Raw genomic sequence first — 18,057 nt, forward strand, 5'->3', positions numbered from 1 at the left:
AACAGAAGGTAAATTAAAAAAGAAACCTCTGCGTGAAGGGTGAGTTCAACCTTAATACCTGAACTGGTTCACGATGCAATAGAGGGAATGTGTGCACCTTTCTTTACTTACTTGACATACTGCCTCCGTTACCCAGAATGCAACCTTCTCACAAAGAAAGGAAAACAGCAGGTGCAACGAGAAACTTTGAAAATAAGGCAGCATTTCCTTTTTTACATATTTAAAGTTAAATGAATGTGTTGAACTGTGATGTTGAACTGCAGAAAACACGTCCATCCTTTATTCTGTCTTTCATCTCTTCACCGCCACAGTCATCATGAACTGGCTCTGCTCTGCATTTATCTCTAACGGCTCCCCGGGGTCATCATTCAGCAGACGGAGGAAAAAACATGGTCATCCTGTGAAAAGGTCAGGTCTTTTGGGTTCTTTAACCTGCTCAGCCTCGGTGTTATGGATGTCAGAAGATAATGCTCCACGCAGGAATAGATCATTAGAACATTCAGCAAACAGCGGAGCGGACTCCTGATGGGCATCGAGGCTGGACGACGAGGAGGCACAGCGAGCGGGAGATCAGCAGCTAATAAATGTTAAAACGACATGAGAGGAATTTAAAACAGAGCGTCAGCCAAAGCCCGAAGAGTCCGGGGTTTTCCGGACCGAAGCTCAGCTTCCATCCGCCGTCCACAGCGCTTCATCCAGGAACAGTCACAGCCGGAGCCAGGCGGAGACCCGGAGCAGATCCGCCGTCCAGCTCGGGGTGACAACAGACGAATGGACTTTAAGAATATAGATACAACAAGAATAAACACACAAACAACCATCTGGAGTCCTTTCACCATCTCACATGACAGAATCCTGGACAAGACGCAACAGATCGCCCGTCTCACGCTGCAGGATGGACTGGTTGGTTGGTCGTCAGTCCAGCAGTCAGGTAATCAGGTAATCAGGTAATCAGGTAATCAGGTAATCAGCGGATTTCACCTGTTTGAATCGTCCTCATTCACAGAACAAGACTCACGAATCAGAAAGACGTCCGTGAATAAAAGAGCGACTATAGAAATGAGAGAAAGATGGACAGAAAAGAAAAAGGTGAAAGAAAAAAAGTGGCACACCCATCCATCCATCATCCATCTATCCATCAACCTGTCATCCATCCATTCACCCATTCATCATCAATCCATCCATTATCATCATCCATCCATTCATCATCAATCTATCCGCCCATCCGTCCATCCATCATCCATCCATCATCCATCTGTCCATCATCCATCCATCTATCATTCATCCATCATCCCTCCATCATCCATCCATTCACCCATCTATTCAATTCAATTCAATTCAGCTTTATTCAGGAAGTGCCAATTACAACATGGTGGTTTCAGACACTTTACAGAGAAACCCAACAGATCCACATGAGCAGCATAGGTTCAGAGGAGAACCCTGCAGAACCAGGCTCAGAGGAGGAGAACCCTGCAGAACCAGGCTCAGAGGAGAACCCTGCAGAACCAGGCTCAGAGGAGGAGAACCCTGCAGAACCAGGCTCAGAGGAGAACCCTGCAGAACCAGGCTCAGAGGAGAACCCTGCAGAACCAGGCTCAGAGGAGAACCCTGCAGAACCAGGCTCAGAGGAGGAGAACCCTGCAGAACCAGGCTGAGAGGAGGAGAACCCTGCAGAACCAGGCTCAGAGGAGGAGAACCCTGCAGAACCAGGCTGAGAGGAGGAGAACCCTGCAGAACCAGGCTCAGAGGAGCAGAACCCTGCAGAACCAGGCTCAGAGGAGAACCCTGCAGAACCAGGCTCAGAGGAGAACCCTGCAGAACCAGGCTCAGAGGAGAACCCTGCAGAACCAGGCTCAGAGGAGGAGAACCCTGCAGAACCAGGCTCAGAGGAGAACCCTGCAGAACCAGGCTCAGAGGAGAACCCTGCAGAACCAGGCTCAGAGGAGGAGAACCCTGCAGAACCAGGCTCAGAGGAGAACCCTGCAGAACCAGGCTCAGAGGAGGAGAACCCTGCAGAACCAGGCTCAGAGGAGGAGAACCCTGCAGAACCAGGTTCAGAGGAGGAGAACCCTGCAGAACCAGGCTCAGAGGAGGAGAACCCTGCAGAACCAGGCTCAGAGGAGGAGAACCCTGCAGAACCAGGCTCAGAGGAGGAGAACCCTGCAGAACCAGGCTCAGAGGAGAACCCTGCAGAACCAGGCTCAGAGGAGCAGAACCCTGCAGAACCAGGCCCAGAGGAGGAGAATCCTGCAGAACCAGGCTCAGAGGTGGAGAACCCTGCAGAACCAGGCTCAGAGGAGGAGAACCCTGCAGAACCAGGCTCAGAGGAGGAGAACCCTGTAGAACCAGGCTCAGAGGAGAACCCTGCAGAACCAGGCTCAGAGGAGAACCCTGCAGAACCAGGCTCAGAGGAGCAGAACCCTGCAGAACCAGGCTGAGAGGTGGTCTTCCTGCTGTCCCGGTTGGGGTGAGGGGACAGACAGGTTCTTGTCTCTACATACAGTTCATATATAAACAGGGTCCAGAGGCTCCAGGAGGAACAATCATCAGTCACATGTAGCAATACAATGAAATTACATTGAAAGGAGAGAAGGAGCAGAGCTGGGAGCCGGTTCCACATGGTAGAACCCGGGGTTCAGTGAACCTTCCCCCCACTGGGTCCGGGTTCCTCCAGGAATCAGTGGAGCAGCTGTTTTGATTGAAGCCCCGTTAGAACTGAACCCACTGGATCCAGGCTGTCTCAGTGATCAGCTGATTGATGTTCTGTCTGAGATCCCTCAAGACCGGCTCTAGTCCACCTCAGAGACCGCCTCTTGGTCCAGGGTTCTGGTGTTCTGACATCTATCCACCATCCACCATCCATCATTCACCCATTCATCATCCATCCATCAATCTTCCATTATCATCCATCCATCCATCTCCTGTCCTGACTGATCCAGATCAGGGTGGGACTGTGGCTGATCCAGATCAGGGTGGGACCGTGGTTGATCCAGATCAGGGTGGGACCGTGGTTGATCCAGATCAGGGTGGGACTGTGGCTGATCCAGATCAGGGTGGGACCGTGGTTGATCCAGATCAGGGTGGGACCGTGGTTGATCCAGATCAGGGTGGGACCGTGGTTGATCCAGATCAGGGTGGGACCGTGGCTGATCCAGATCAGGGTGGGACCGTGGTTGATCCAGATCAGGGTGGGACCGTGGCTGATCCAGATCAGGGTGGGACCGTGGTTGATCCAGATCAGGGTGGGACCGTGGCTGATCCAGATCAGGGTGGGGACCGTGGTTGATCCAGATCAGGGTGGGACCGTGGTTGATCCAGATCAGGGTGGGACCGTGGTTGATCCAGATCAGGGTGGGACCGTGGCTGATCCAGATCAGGGTGGGACCGTGGTTGATCCAGATCAGGGTGGGACCGTGGCTGATCCAGATCAGGGTGGGACCGTGGTTGATCCAGATCAGGGTGGGACCGTGGCTGATCCAGATCAGGGTGGGACCGTGGTTGATCCAGATCAGGGTGGGACCGTGGCTGATCCAGATCAGGGTGGGACCGTGGTTGATCCAGATCAGGGTGGGACCGTGGCTGATCCAGATCAGGGTGGGACCGTGGTTGATCCAGATCAGGGTGGGACCGGGTGGTTGGAGGCCGGTTTCCAGCCCAGTGGGTCCAGCGGGGGACGACCCACCACCAGGGATTGAGAGCAGAGTTCTCTGAGGTTCTGGTCTGGGACGGCTCCTCTCTCACTCTGGACTCCGAGGTTCTTCTGTGACTCGCTGCTGTTTTTCTTTTCGGCGTATTTCGGGAGTTTTAAGTGCTCCATGAATCAAAACATCCAGGACGAGTCGGCACGCGGCCAGCAGCGTCCGGCCGGCTGAGCGGAGCGGTTCGGTCCACATAAGGTCACGTCAGCATTTCACATCCTGCACATGTAGGACGGCGGAGGCGGAGCTTCGTATCGCAGATCACACCCAGAGAGGAGGCAGAGCTCCAGCCTGTTATCTTTATTTACTGAGACATTCTGGTCCGTCTGCCCCCCGTCCCCCCGTCCCCCCGTCCCCCCGTCCCTCCTCCCTCATGTCTTCTCACTGGAAAAACACGCAGTGGGAAAGTTTGTGCAGAAGGAGATCTCATAGATTTAAATGTCAGGAGAAGAATGCTGGCGGGGCGGCACTCTGAAGGTCGCTGGGACCGCCTCGCTGTGACGGACCGCTTCAGGACAGCAGGACTTTCAGGACGTGATGCCTTCAAGTACAACGGGACGTTCTGGGACTTTTCCAACAGATGTAGTTCAACAACTCCGAGGAGGAGTTACTGGATTTATGGTTAAAATAAATCAATAAGAAACATGTCTATTTGGACTGATTCCTGCATTCACCATTAATAAAGACTGTATTTTTAAATATATTTATTGACGGCTTGCTTTGCACTGTTTATTTATTGATCCCACTTTTGTTAGTTGCACTGATTTATCTCATTTTTTGCCTCTTCAGTAAAACTATAAACACTTCCGTATCAGCTAAATATGGAGAAAGTGGTATAAATGTTTTTAAATTGATGAAAATGTCATATTTTGAATTTGAATCACCTTTAAATAAAAGGAGCAGTTCTAATCATCACTTTGGTTATCCAGATGTTTCTGCATGTTGTGGAAATTTGATGTGATTTTATACAATCAATGTTTTTTTTCCTCCTGGTTTAAAGACTTAATCACAGCGGAGACGGGAAACAAGGTCACAAGAAGAGCTCATCTTCTGCCTCCTGGAGCGACGCGAGGCGTGGCGAGGCGAGGCGAGGCATGACGTGGCGTGGCGTGGCGAGGCGAGGCGAGGCGAGACGTGGCGAGGCGAGACGTGGTGAGGCGAGACGAGGCGTGGCGTGGCGTGGCGAGGCGTGGCGAGGCAAAGCGAGGCGAGACGTGGCGAGGCGAGACGTGGCGAGGCGAGACGAGGCGTGGCGTGGCGAGGCGTGGCGTGGCGAGGCGAGGCGTGGCAAAGCGAGGCGAGGTGAGACGTGGCGAGGCGTGGCGAGGTGTGGCGAGGCGAGGCGAGGCGTGGCGAGGTGTGATGTGGTGTGGCGTGGCGAGGCATGCGTGGCGTGGCGAGGCGTGGCGAGGCGTGATGTGGTGTGGCGTGGCGTGGCGAGGTGTGGCAAAGCGTGACGTGGTGTGGCGTGGTGAGGCGAGACGAGGCGTGGCGTGGCGTGGCGTGGCATGCGTGGCGTGGCGTGGCGTGATGTGGTGTGGCGTGGCATGGCGAGGTGTGGCGAAGAGTGACGTGGTGTGGCGTGGTGAGGCGTGGCATGGCGTGGCGAGGCGTGACGTGGTGTGGCGTGGCGTGGCGTGGCGTGGCGTGGCGTGGCGTGGCGTGGCGAGGCGAGGCGTGGCGTGGCGTCCGTTAGGAAGCAGAGTGGTCATGTGACGCTGCGTGAGCAGAGGAGGCCACAGCCAGTTCCTTGGTGTGTTTGATATATAATGCAGCTCATCTGGGATGTCACCTGGACCCGTGTGTGTGTGTGTGTGTGTGTGTGTGTGTGTGTGTGTGTGTGTGTGTGTGTGTGTGTGTGTGTGTGCGTACTCATATTTCTATCCTTGTGGGGACCATAGGAAAACCAGCCCGATGTGCCTTGTGGGACCTTCTTCTGGTCCTCATGAGGGAAACAGTGTTTTCTTCACCATGTTGTTGTTACTGAAAACAGTCAAAGGTCAAAACATTTCTTTAGGGTTCGGCTGGGTTGTGGTCTGGGTCAGGGTCAGGGTCAGGGTCAGGGTCAGGGTCAGGGTCAGGGTCAGGGGCTAGACATGAATGGGAGTCAATGGAAGGTCCCCACGAGGATAGAAAGACAAAAATGTGTGTGTGTGTGTGTGTGTGTGTGTGTGTCTGTGTGTGTGTGTGTGTACACAGCCGGGGAAATGCAGGATGGAGCTGCTCACACCTGGAACAGTGCTCTGGTAAATATGTTTGTTTGAAATGTGAAGCATGTTTTCCTTCCTCACTGAATCACAGCCTGGTTTTTTTCACCGTATTTTCACAGCTGCTCAGATCTTAATGCTGCAGCAGCTGAGTGTGATGATGTCTGCGGGCTGGAGGATTCATGAAAGGAGGGGAAAAGAGATTCTCTCAGAAATAATTTGATTCTGTCTGCTAAACATAAATGCAGTACTTACAGGCCTTGCTAACAGACGGAAGAATCACCTGAGTGTGTGTGTAATGCATCTTCATTGTACGACGGGATAAAAAGTACTTTCTCTTCCAGGTTCGTCTCTTTTTAGCCGTCAAATGCGTTTGGTGGAACATTTTAAAGGCAGCAAAAAGCTTCCTGATAATCAGCCAAATGCAAAGTGTGTCTCACTTAAAGCCTTTCTGGGTAATGAAGCGATTCGATCACCTGAAAGGAAAAGTCTGCAGACTCTGAGTGAAAAGGCCGACCTGTAGAGGAGAGCAGTCGGTGAGCGCTGGAGCTCCGAGCTCCAAGGTCCTAGCTCCAAGCGGTGAGCTCGGAGATCCTAGATCTGAGCTCCTACTTCCTTGTTTCTAGATCCGCCGTTGGAATGTGGATTCAGACGGACTCTGTGCTGAGTTTGCATGTTTCCTGAATGCTCGTGTCTGTCTGAAGGATTAAAAAAGATGGAAGCAAAGCAAAGGACATAAAAAACACCATGAATGATCCCAGAAATTAAATCCAGAGAGAGATGTGTCTCATGTCCTAAAGGGGAATCTGGTGGGGAGTTCAGGCGGCAGTGGAAACGCCTGCAGAGACTCGAACCACAACGCTAAAGAAGAATACCGAGAGCCGGAGGACTGGAACAAAGTGACTGGACGAGTGAACCCCCTCCTCTTCATCATGTGTCATCGGGATTTTATTCACTTCATTTCAATTTTATTCTCAATATTTAAGTTTTTTTTCTTAATTAATGAGAATTTCAGAGAGATCAGCTTGAATGATTTGGTCAACTTACATTTTATAGAACATTTCTGCTTTATTCTGAAAGTTTGATGTATTTTTATGTAGTTTCAGTCTCTTACCCTAAGTTAGGTTCATTAAATGATCTTAATTTTATTTACCTCCGCTTCATTCCGAATGTGTTAACTTGATTCAGATTATTTTAATCTCACAGTTAAACCTGTCATGTTGTATTTTGGCTCAGAACTCCATAAGTCTGCTGCAAAGGTTCAGGATTCTGACTCCGGTCTGCCTAAAACACTGAAAACTCTTCATGTTTTTCTCTTTATTGGCTCCAGTTTCTCAGACTTCAAAGTTGCCCTTGGATCAGTTAACGGAGAGAAATCTTGTGTCTGAAGTCTCTGACGTTCTCAGCACCACGTTACAAAGTGCTTCACCGCAGAAATGCATGAAGCTCATTAAAGAAATGGAGCTTCCAGTGACGCCGCGCCAGGTCCTGTCAAAACCAACAACACTGCACAGCTTCGTCTGAGAGAGGTCGAAGGTCAAACAAGCAGGACCCAGCTGAGGATGTGTTACTGACCTCCATGAGGGGTCAGCGCCTCATGAGGGTGGAGGAGGGTGGAGGAGGGTGGAGGAGGAAGGTGGAGGGTGGAGCGCCGCTGCAGGAAGCAGACCCGTCCATCCTGTCTTCGTCCACAGTGAGACTCGGGACGGTGAGGTCAAGAGGTCAAAGTCAGGAAATGTGAAGAGAAGATTTTCAAACCGGACGAGACGCGAGACGCACCGACCACCGACCCTCAGCCAGTGATGGACCATCCAACATCATCCAACATCATCCATCATCCAACACCACCATCATCCAGCATTCAGCATCATCCAACATCCAGCATTATCATCCATGATCATCCATCATCATCCAGCATTCAGCACCATCTAACATCATCCAACATCCACCATCATCCAGCATTCAACATCATCCAACATCACCCGCATCCAACATCATTCAGCATCCAACACCATCATACATCATGATCCAACATTCAGCATCATCCAATATCATCCAACATCTACAAATCATCCAGCATTCAAGCATCGTCCAACATCCATCATCATCCAGCATTCAACATCATCCAACATCACCCGCATCCAACATCATTCAGCATCCAACACCATCATACATTATGATCCAACATTCAGCATCATCCAATATCATCCAACATCTACAAATCATCCAGCATTCAAGCATCATCCAACATCCATCATCATCCAGCATTCAGCATCATCTAACATCATCCAACATCCATCATCATCCAGCATTTAGCATTATCACCCATCATCATCCAGCATTCAGCATCATCTAACATCATCCAACATCCATCATCATCCAATCTCATCCATCACCCACCATCATAATCATCGATCCACAGCCGAACGGCGAGACGAGGCGACACACTGTGCTTCACCCCACGAGGACCAGCCACCGTCCTCTGGACAGGAAACACTGAGGGCTGAGATCTGTCATCGTCCAACATTATCCAGCATCGTCCAACATAATCCGACATCATCTGCCGTCGTCCAAATTCAGCCGCGTTTCTCTGATGTTTGTTGATTCGTCATTTTTCGACTCAGCATTTTTTTTGTCTCTCCTGCTGAGAACGAACTTCAAACTGTACACCTGATCCACACACACACACACACACACACACACACACACACACACACACACGCCACAGCCTGAGACTCACATTAAAATGCAGACGGTCCAGCTGTGATCAGTCGGACCTCAGGATGAATCCAGCTGTTCTGTGAAGGAATCAAACGTTCTTCAGAGAACGTCCAGGAACAAACGGCACGACGGGACCGAGGGACTCGGTGGACAGGAAGCTGCGGAGTTCTGAAAACAACCAAGAAACGGAGCACCGAGCGAGCCATCATCCAGAACAGGAAGTCTGGCTCAGCAGGACCCGCACCTGGACCAGACCCCCACCTGGACCAGACCCCCTCCTGGACCAGACCTCCATCTGGACCAGATCTCCACCAGGACTGAAGGCCGGGACGCAGAGCACTGAGGACAGGAGCAGCCCAGAGGATCATGGGAACTCTGCAGGAGCTGCAAGGGGAGGAGCTCTCCATCCAACTCACACACACACACACACACACACAACACACAACACACACACACACACACACACACACACACACACACACAACACACAACACACACACACACACACACACACACACACACACACACACACACACACACTCGTCCTCCAGAACAATGGAAGCGAGCGTCCCTGAAGAGGGAAAACAAAAAGCCGAGCCGCACCAGACGCTGGTGAAGCTTCAGGAAGTTGGTTAGGACTGTTGGGGTTCAGCCGGGGGGGGGGGGGGGGGGGGGGGGGGGGGGGGGGGGGTAACACCCGGCAGTGCGCCGCTAAACCGCGGCGAGGTGGAAGCTAATTAGGCCGTCTCTGAAGCCACGGTGTGTTTTATTTATGACGGCGTTATTACTGCTCCGCCGCCGCGGTGACCGGCAAGTTCCTCCACTCCGGATGTCACGGAGCAATCATAAATCTTATCATTGGCTGGAATGAGCGTGTTAATAATGTAGAGCGAGAGCAGCGCATGAATATTCATGCTTCCTCTGATAGATGTGGGCGCGGCTTCATGAGCGGCTCCTGGCTCCAGGCTCCGCCCCCTCCAGACCGATCCTTCTCTCACGCCGTTCATCACCTGGAGATGCGAGCGGCGAGCGGCTCATCTGGGCGCCGACGTGTCGGGGACGCTCTGGGAGACACTCTGGGAGAGACGCTGTGGGAGACACACTATGGGAGAGACACTCTGGGAGACACTCTGGGAGAGACGCTGTGGGAGAGACACTCTGGGAGACATTCTGAGAGAGACACTCTGAGAGAGACGCTCTGGGCGAGACGCTCTGGGAGAGACGCTCTGGGAGAGATGCTCTGGGAGAGATGCTCTGAGAGAGACGCTCTGAGAGAGACACTCTGGGAGAGACACTCTGGGAGACATTCTGAGAGAGATGCTCTGGGAGAGACGCTCTGGGAGAGACGCTCTGGGAGAGACACTCTGGGAGAGACACTCTGAGAGAGACGCTCTGAGAGAGACACTCTGGGAGAGACACTCTGGGAGACATTCTGAGAGAGACGCTCTGGGAGAGACGCTCTGGGAGAGACGCTCTGGGAGAGACGCTCTGGGAGAGACGCTCTGAGAGACATTCTGAGAGAGACGCTCTGGGAGACATTCTGAGAGAGACGCTCTGAGAGACACTCTGGGAGAGACACTCTGGGAGACATTCTGAGAGAGACGCTCTGGGAGAGACGCTCTGAGAGACATTCTGGGAGAGACGCTGTGGGAGAGACACTCTGAGAGAGACACTCTGAGAGAGACGCTCTGGGAGAGACGCTCTGGGAGAGACGCTGTGGGAGAGACGCTCTGAGAGAGACACTCTGAGAGAGACGCTCTGGGAGAGACACTCTGGGAGACATTCTGAGAGAGACGCTCTGGGAGAGACACTCCGGGAGAGACGCTCTGGGAGAGACACTCTGGGAGAGACACTCTGAGAGAGACACTCTGAGAGAGACGCTCTGGGAGAGACACTCTGGGAGACATTCTGAGAGAGACGCTCTGGGAGAGACACTCTGGGAGAGACACTCTGGGAGAGACGCTCTGAGAGAGACGCTCTGGGAGAGACGCTGTGGGAGAGACACTCTGGGAGAGACGCTCTGAGAGAGACGCTCTGGGAGAGACGCTGTTGGAGAGACACTCTGGGAGAGACGCTCTGAGAGAGACGCTCTGAGAGAGACGCTCTGGGAGAGACGCTGTTGGAGAGACACTCTGGGAGAGACGCTCTGGGAGACATTCTGGGAGACACTCTGGGAGAGACACTCCGAGAGAGACGCTCTGGGAGAGACACTCTGAGAGAGACGCTGTGGGAGAGACACTCTGGGAGAGACGCTCTGAGAGAGACACTCTGAGAGAGACGCTCTGGGAGAGACGCTGTTGGAGAGACACTCTGGGAGAGACGCTCTGGGAGACACTCTGGGAGACGCTCTGGGAGAGACACTCTGAGAGAGACACTCTGAGAGAGACGCTCTGAGAGAGACGCTCTGAGAGAGACGCTCTGAGAGAGACGCTCTGGGAGAGACGCTGTGGGAGACACTCTGGGAGACACACTGGGAGACACACTGGGAGACACACTGGGAGACACACTGGGAGACACACTGGGAGACACTCTGGGAGAGACGCTCTGAAAGGCGCCAGATTATAGAGCATCTTCTTCCTCTAACATCTGGATTATAGAGCATCTTCCTCCCACTGCCAGGTGAAAACCTCCCAGCATGCATCTCTTTCAGTGATGCTCTTTACTGGATACTATCAGAGACTGACTGTCTGCTCCGGAGTGAAGCTCAGAATTGTGGGTTAAAGCAGTCGCTGTTACACGTTAGACGTCGCTCTGGACTCACAGCAGAAACGTGACCTTTCACCCCCAAACTGCTTCGTCTCGCTAAACTTCGACTTTCCAGTAAAATTCACAGAGTGGTTTTCAATTTAAAAACTTTTAAAGCCTCAAACTGTATTTTTCGGAGGTGTATTCTGGGCCGCTGTGGCCAGGCGGGTCACCTCCTAATCCCCCGCCTCACCCTGCCGTCCTGCCCGGGAGCCTTTGAGCATCATGGAACCCAGCATTTGTTTTTATTTGCTCTGGGAAAAGAGACGTTAATCCTCGCAGGCCCTTCAGGAACGGCTCAATGATGCCAATTCCGGAGCTGCACCTTCGCTTTAGTGCCCGTTTAAACCCACACGGCGGCGTGGAAACGTGTAATCACGCGGCGGCGGCGGCCCGTCCCGGTTCCACGCCGCCCTGCGCTCAGCTGGGACTTCGTGTGTTTCTCTGTCAGCTTGTCATTAAACAGACGTTTGACCTTAAGGAGAGTCGAGGCGCTCTGCCGGAGCCCCGCGGCGCTTTTCAATGGCAGCTTCAGGGGGACGCCGCCTCCCGTCGGCGGCCCCGCCCCCGGCTTCCTGTCGGCTCAGAGGCCCCGCGGGGCGTCCTCGGCTCATCACTAATTGATCCCATCCTCGTTTGATTCTATTTATAGCTCACCGCTTCCTGCGGCGGCTCGTCGCCCCGGCCGGCACGCCGCTATCTGGACCGACGGCGTGGAGCTGCAGATTTCCCATGATGCTCCCTGGTGGCGGCTCAGCCATGAAGAATGAGGCTGGAGGTCATGAGGAGCCTTTTCTCCTCGACTCCAGGAGGAAAAACTCTTTCTCACTTAATAAACTTTACAGATTAAATTCCGCTGAGGAGACTTCTGGATCCGGAGACTTCCTGGTTGCGCTCTTGGTCGTGAACACCGTCATGATGACGGTCCTTCTGTGGCGCTGTAGCAGCATTCTGCTGTAGCTCAGTGACATCTAGTGGTCAGGGAGAGAACAGCTTCATATTTAAGTTGCTTCTTATTTCACATGAACAAACAACCAATAGTCTGGAAATAAGGTAATGCTTCCTGCTTTGTGATTTATGCTGTAACAGCTCAGCACTGCCCCCCACAGGACGGCAGGGGAACTGCACACACCGCCTCCCGCTTCTTATTAGGATTTCAAATTAAATATCTTACGAACAAATCTGACATATTTGTTAGAGTTACTGTTAAAGAGTTATAACTACAGTGCTGACAGACCAAGAAAACGTCTGATCATCTGCACCAAACTCGACATTGAGCCTTTTTCAGAGTGACTTTACCACACTGAAAGTCTGCCTGCTGCGAAAACAGAGAGTCCACCTTATTAGCCTGAGCACTCATTAGCATTATCGTTAGCTTTAGCACTAGCGCTTTAACGCAGCTACTTTAGAGGAGTGCGTCAGAAAATCCATTTCAGTCTTTTCAAAAAGAACTTCATCCTAAACATCAGTTTTATCTCTTCACCAGTTGACACCAGTTGTAGGATTTTAATAATCTGTCAGGACCGGACCACGTTAAACCTCCAGATGAACTAACAGAATTAAAGGAATACTCCACCCAAAAAACGATTTTGGCCCCTTTTCTACTCACCCTCATGCTGAGAAACACTCTGGAGCAGTTTTTTGACGTTTCAAATGCAATTGGAGATGTTTGGGGACTTTCGTTGTCAACAAACAGGGACCGACAGAAAAAACGGTCCATAAAGTCCACAAAACGTTCCCATTTTCCTTCATACTGCTCGTCCGCTGTAATCCAAGTGTCCTGAGCGCCTAACGTCCATAATTAATTCTTAACGAGGTCATTTAGTATATTTTAAGAGCGTAAACAGTGCGCTCTGGTACAGCTCAGGTGTATGTCTGCGCGCACACCCTGAACTACGGAAGCCGCGGCAGACCAAGCAACACGCTTGTGCGCTTTCAGCCACTACTTTTCTAAATTGCAAGCGTAGAAGAAGAAGTTCCGCTGTTTATATTCTGCTGTGAGTGACCGAGCTGTGGACAATCACAAAAGTGATTGGCTACTGTTTTAAAGCTTTGAATTCGGTGTCCTGCTGAAAGGACACAAGCGTGTTGCTTGGTCTGCCGCGGCTTCCGTAGTTCAGGGTGCGCGCAGACATACACCTGAGCTGTACCAGAGCGCCCTGTTTACGCTCTTAAAATATACTAAATTACCTCGTTAAGAATTAATTATGGACGTTACGCGCTCAGGACACTTGGATTACAGCGGACGAGCAGTATGAAGGAAAATGGGAACGTTTTGTGGACTTTATGGACCATTTTTTCTGTCGGTCCCTGTTTGTTGACTACGAAAGTCCCCAAACATCTCCAACTGCATTTGAAACGTCAAAAAACTGCTCCAGAGTGCTTCTCAGCATGAGGGTGAGTAGAAAATGAGGCCAAATCGTTTTTTGGGTGGAGTATTCCTTTAACAGTAATTGTTCAGTGTGAATCATCCGTTCATTTAGAGCCAAAGAACACATGAAACCTTCAACCTGAAGAGAACGAAGCTCAGATTTACAGAAAAACTCTTCATAATGAGCATTTCTGAAGTTTCAAGAACAGATTTTAAAGAGGAAACTCAGTTTTTTTTTAAAGTTGTCTTGAATCAAGTTTTTCCTTATTTTCATCTTTTCGTTGGATTCACTCGGCCTTTTTTTTTTTAGAGACTTTTCTTGAGGTTTTTCATGTTTTTTTTTAATATTGCAGTAAAGTTTAGTTTCAGTTGTTTGAACTTTATTTTTCAGCTGTTTCAGTGTTTCATCTCCGTTTCTGCATTTTAAGCCATTTTAACTCAGTTTTTTAAGCCTCCGTCAGCAATCTGTTCTGAACTTTTACCTGATTGAACTTTTTCACTGTAATTACCTTAATTATTGACAGCAGTCTGAGTTATTTCAGTTCCATTTTTTATCGTTTTTAGTCTCTTTTTATAGCAATAAAGTCAGAATCCATTTGCAAAATGTGGAATTAAAAAAGAGAAACTAAGAAATGTTCAAAGTTCATTTTCAGCTGGTTTCTTGGAGCAGGAGCAGAGCTGCAGACGTGACCTTTAACCCTGAGAACCCGGAGAGCCATGAGAGCGAGTAGAACCTGACGGCGAACGGACAGCAGAGCGTCTGGAGAAGTGAAGCACATGAAGCTTCTGTATTATTGATGAAGATGTGACATTCAACCCAGAGGCTGAGCGGCGAGCGGCGGGCGGCGGGCGGCGAGCGGCGGGCGGCGGGCACGGCGGGCTGGAACAGTCTGGAACGGAGTTCCTGTTGGAGAACAGCAGTAAACAGATTAAAGAGCCTCGTTACAGGAGGCAGACTCTCTATTTGTTCTCTTTATGAGTGACCGGATCCTCCTCTCCTCAGTCAGGACTCCAAATCACGCCGTTTACGTGTTTCCTGTCAGGCGGCGGCGCTTCAAGGAGAAGCAGGTTAAAGGAAACGTTTGGCCGCCGCTGGAAGTTACGGCCTCCATAAACCAGCGACAGAGCAAACCTCCCAGAGGAGACCGGAGCCTCAGAGGGGGAGGAAACAGCAGCTGACTGCCGCCCTCTGCTGGCCGGGAGGAGCAGGACGCCGAGCATCAGGAGAGCCTGAAGGGATTCGAACCCTCTTCTGGGCCTCATCGGGGACGGACTGGAGCCAGACCAGATCCTCCCCGACGGCCGGAGGCGGCAGCCCCTCACGGCGTGTCCTGCTTCAGAAGAACATGAAGCTCTGCAGCGGCGTCGCAGGAGGAAGCCGATCCGACCCAGAATCCACCAAAACACACCAAGACGCCGTTAATCAACAGGCGCTAACAGAATCAAGCAATATTAGCATTTAGAGTGGAAACGGCTTGATTCTGGGCCCCGTGGGTCCCTGAGGATCCAGGATTCTTCTCACTTTGTCTTTCTGAAGGATCATTACTGTTGATCCTGCTGTATTGAATTATTGAAGAACAAGCTGCGTGTTAATCAGAGAATTATCCAGGTTTACCTCAGTGACTCACAGCAAAGGAAGGAACCTCCGAAAGTCACGTTTCTGTTTTAAGCTTCTATTTCACCTTTTTTTTTTTTTCCATGTGTGTGAAATCTCTCCTTCCACAGGATCAAATCCTGGCTGTCGGCCTCAAACCCACTGATGCCCCCGTGTGACTTTCACTTCATGTTTCAAAAGCCTGAGGTGCAGGGTAACGCCTGGAGCGGTGTGGGGTAACGCCTGGAGCGGTGTGGGGTAACGCCTGGAGCGGTGTGGGGTAACGCCTGGAGCGGTGGGGGGTAACGCCTGGAGCGGTGGGGGGTAACGCCTGGAGCGGTGGGGGGTAACGCCTGGAGCGGTAACGCCTGGAGCGGTAACGCCTGGAGCGGTGTGGGGTAACGCCTGGAGCAGTGTGGGGTAACGCCTGGAGCGGTGTGGGGTAACGTCTGGAGCGGTGTGGGGTAACGTCTGGAGCGGTAACGCCTGGAGCGGTGTGGGGTAACGCCTGGAGCGGTGTGGGGTAACGTCTGGAGCGGTGTGGGGTAACGTCTGGAGCGGTGTGGGGTAACGCCTGGAGCGGTGTGGGGTAACGTCTGGAGCGGTGTGGGGTAACGTCTGGAGCGGTGTGGGGTAACGTCTGGTGCGGTGTGGGGTAACGCCTGGAGCGGTGTGGGGTAACGTCTGGAGCGGTGTGGGGTAACGTCTGGAGCGGTGTGGGGTAACGTCTGGAGCGGTGTGGGGTAACGTCTGGAGCGGTGTGGGGTAACGCCTGGAGCGGTGTGGGGTAACGTCTGGAGCTGTTCTCCAGGCCGAAATCAAGACCAGGGATTAAATGTTCGATTCCCCTCAGGAGGACTGACGGCACAGCGGGGAGACAGAGAGCTGCAGGATTTCAGGAAGACACTTTTCAAACGGCCTTGGCGTCCCGTCAGGTCTGGGACGAGCCGCCGTGTCTCTGGGTTTGAGACTTCAGAGTCCTTCAGTCAGGAAGAGAGAGAAATGAGGCAGGAAGGAGAAACCCAGGCTGCTGCTGGTCTGACGGCACATCGACGCCTGAACGCTGCTCAGCTGATCCGACGTCTCGGCTTCACCTCGCTCAAATCTGCGGATGTCGTTGAAATGGCGATGGAACGCTGTGGGGCGCCGTGGAACTGGATGAATGACAGTCAAGACCACCTGGAAATCCCTCCTGGAGACTGAGCTCCCGTCCAGAAAACACCGACCGACTGACCGACGGACCAGATCAAGCGAACGAGTGAACGTTGCTAAAACTCACTGAACTCTGAGCAGGAGACGCTCCGGCCTCCGCTGAATGAGGCGTCGAAGCCCTGAAGCAGAACCTGCAGACCCCCCGGGACCAACACAGCTCCGTCCACACCACTTTAGAAAACAGGATTCCACTTTTATTTGGTTCAGTTCTGGTAAAATACCACTTTACTGCCAAGTGCAGAGTAGGAAACCCGTCTGTCAGGAAGAGCAGAGCGCAGCGAGGAATCGAACCGCTGGTTTGGCCTGAGGCTGGAGAGAGAAACAGAGCGCCAGTCCTCCAGAAGGGATTCGCCCTCACAGATCCTCAGGAACCACGGCGCTGCCGGTTCTCCGTACCGAGGTTTATTTTGAAAGAACAAAAGTAAAGGAAGCGGGGCTCTGTGGCGCCGCCCAGTGGAGAACAGTGCCACACCCCCAGAGTCCATCTCCACCCTCCAACAGGTTCCTCACGGGAACAGTTCTCCAGAGTCCCGTTCAGACGGCCGTGGCGAGGAGGCGTGGCTCGCTGGGGGGGAACCTTTTCTACCGAGCGTATCTCTACGTTCCACTGACATCACGGAGAACCGGCTTGAGAACGTTGACGTCCACACAGTTCAGACGGAAGACAGAAGATCAGCACGAGGAGGAGTCTGGAGGAGCGGCGGCGGCGGCGGCGGCGGCTCCGCATCGGGTCAACGCTCAGCTTCAGGAAGAGTTTCCAACAGTCCAGCATCTGGAAGGAGAGAGCCGGAGAACCGGAGAACCGGAGAACCAGGCGGTTCTGCGGCTACACAGGCTCTCAGCACGTCTTGAAAAAAAAGCCCTTTATGAAGTTTACTGACAAACCCAGAACCTGGAACACCGGACCTAGACCCCGGACCCTCACACCTGGACCCAGGGCGACTCCCGGCTCCTGACCTCAACTCTGCCGCTGCGCTGCGGCTGTTCGTCGCCATGACGACGGAGCTCAGAGTCACTGACAACAACGTTCTGGAAACACTCGGGTTCCGTCACCATGGAGACGGCCCGATAAGAAAACAACATCGCTCCCAGCGGTTTCCATGGAGATGTGAAATTTTCCTAAAACGCGTTTCGAGCTGAAACGTCGTCGTGGAAACGGGTCCGACTGTTTATCATGGCTGTCAAAAGAATGTCCTGATTGCAGTTAATTTCAGATTTTCCATAGTTAATCGTGTTTTGAACTGAATGTTCAAAGTTTTAAACATTTTAAAGGTTTTACTTTCCAGTTCAGTTTTAAGCCGAAAACATTCATCGATTCAAGATACATTTATCTGAAATTAATCTAAATTCATTTACATTCGACCCGATCGGTCTGATCGCTGCAACTTGACTAAACACAATGAACGAGAATTAATTTCCTTCTTTGACCTTTTTGATTTTCTTTCAAAATAAAGCGCCTTACAGACCAACTTCATACAAGGTCTGTCAGTTTTCAAAATTGAAAAAATA

General features: G+C 51.9%; 1 protein-coding gene across 1 annotated transcript in view; it reads right to left on the reverse strand.

The window, feature by feature from the left end:
• Positions 1-16,735: 16,735 nt before the first annotated feature.
• Positions 16,736-18,057, reverse strand: part of ormdl3 (ORMDL sphingolipid biosynthesis regulator 3) — a 5,784-nt gene continuing 4,462 nt past the window's right edge. Inside the window, exon 4 of the mRNA XM_030098752.1 lies at positions 16,736-18,057. This exon is cut by the window's right edge and continues 919 nt beyond it. The gene's annotated coding sequence lies outside the window, so the exon portion shown is untranslated.

This window comes from Salarias fasciatus, chromosome 8 (assembly GCF_902148845.1).
Source record: "Salarias fasciatus chromosome 8, fSalaFa1.1, whole genome shotgun sequence".
In the NCBI taxonomy this organism is placed as follows: Eukaryota; Metazoa; Chordata; class Actinopteri; order Blenniiformes; family Blenniidae; genus Salarias; species Salarias fasciatus.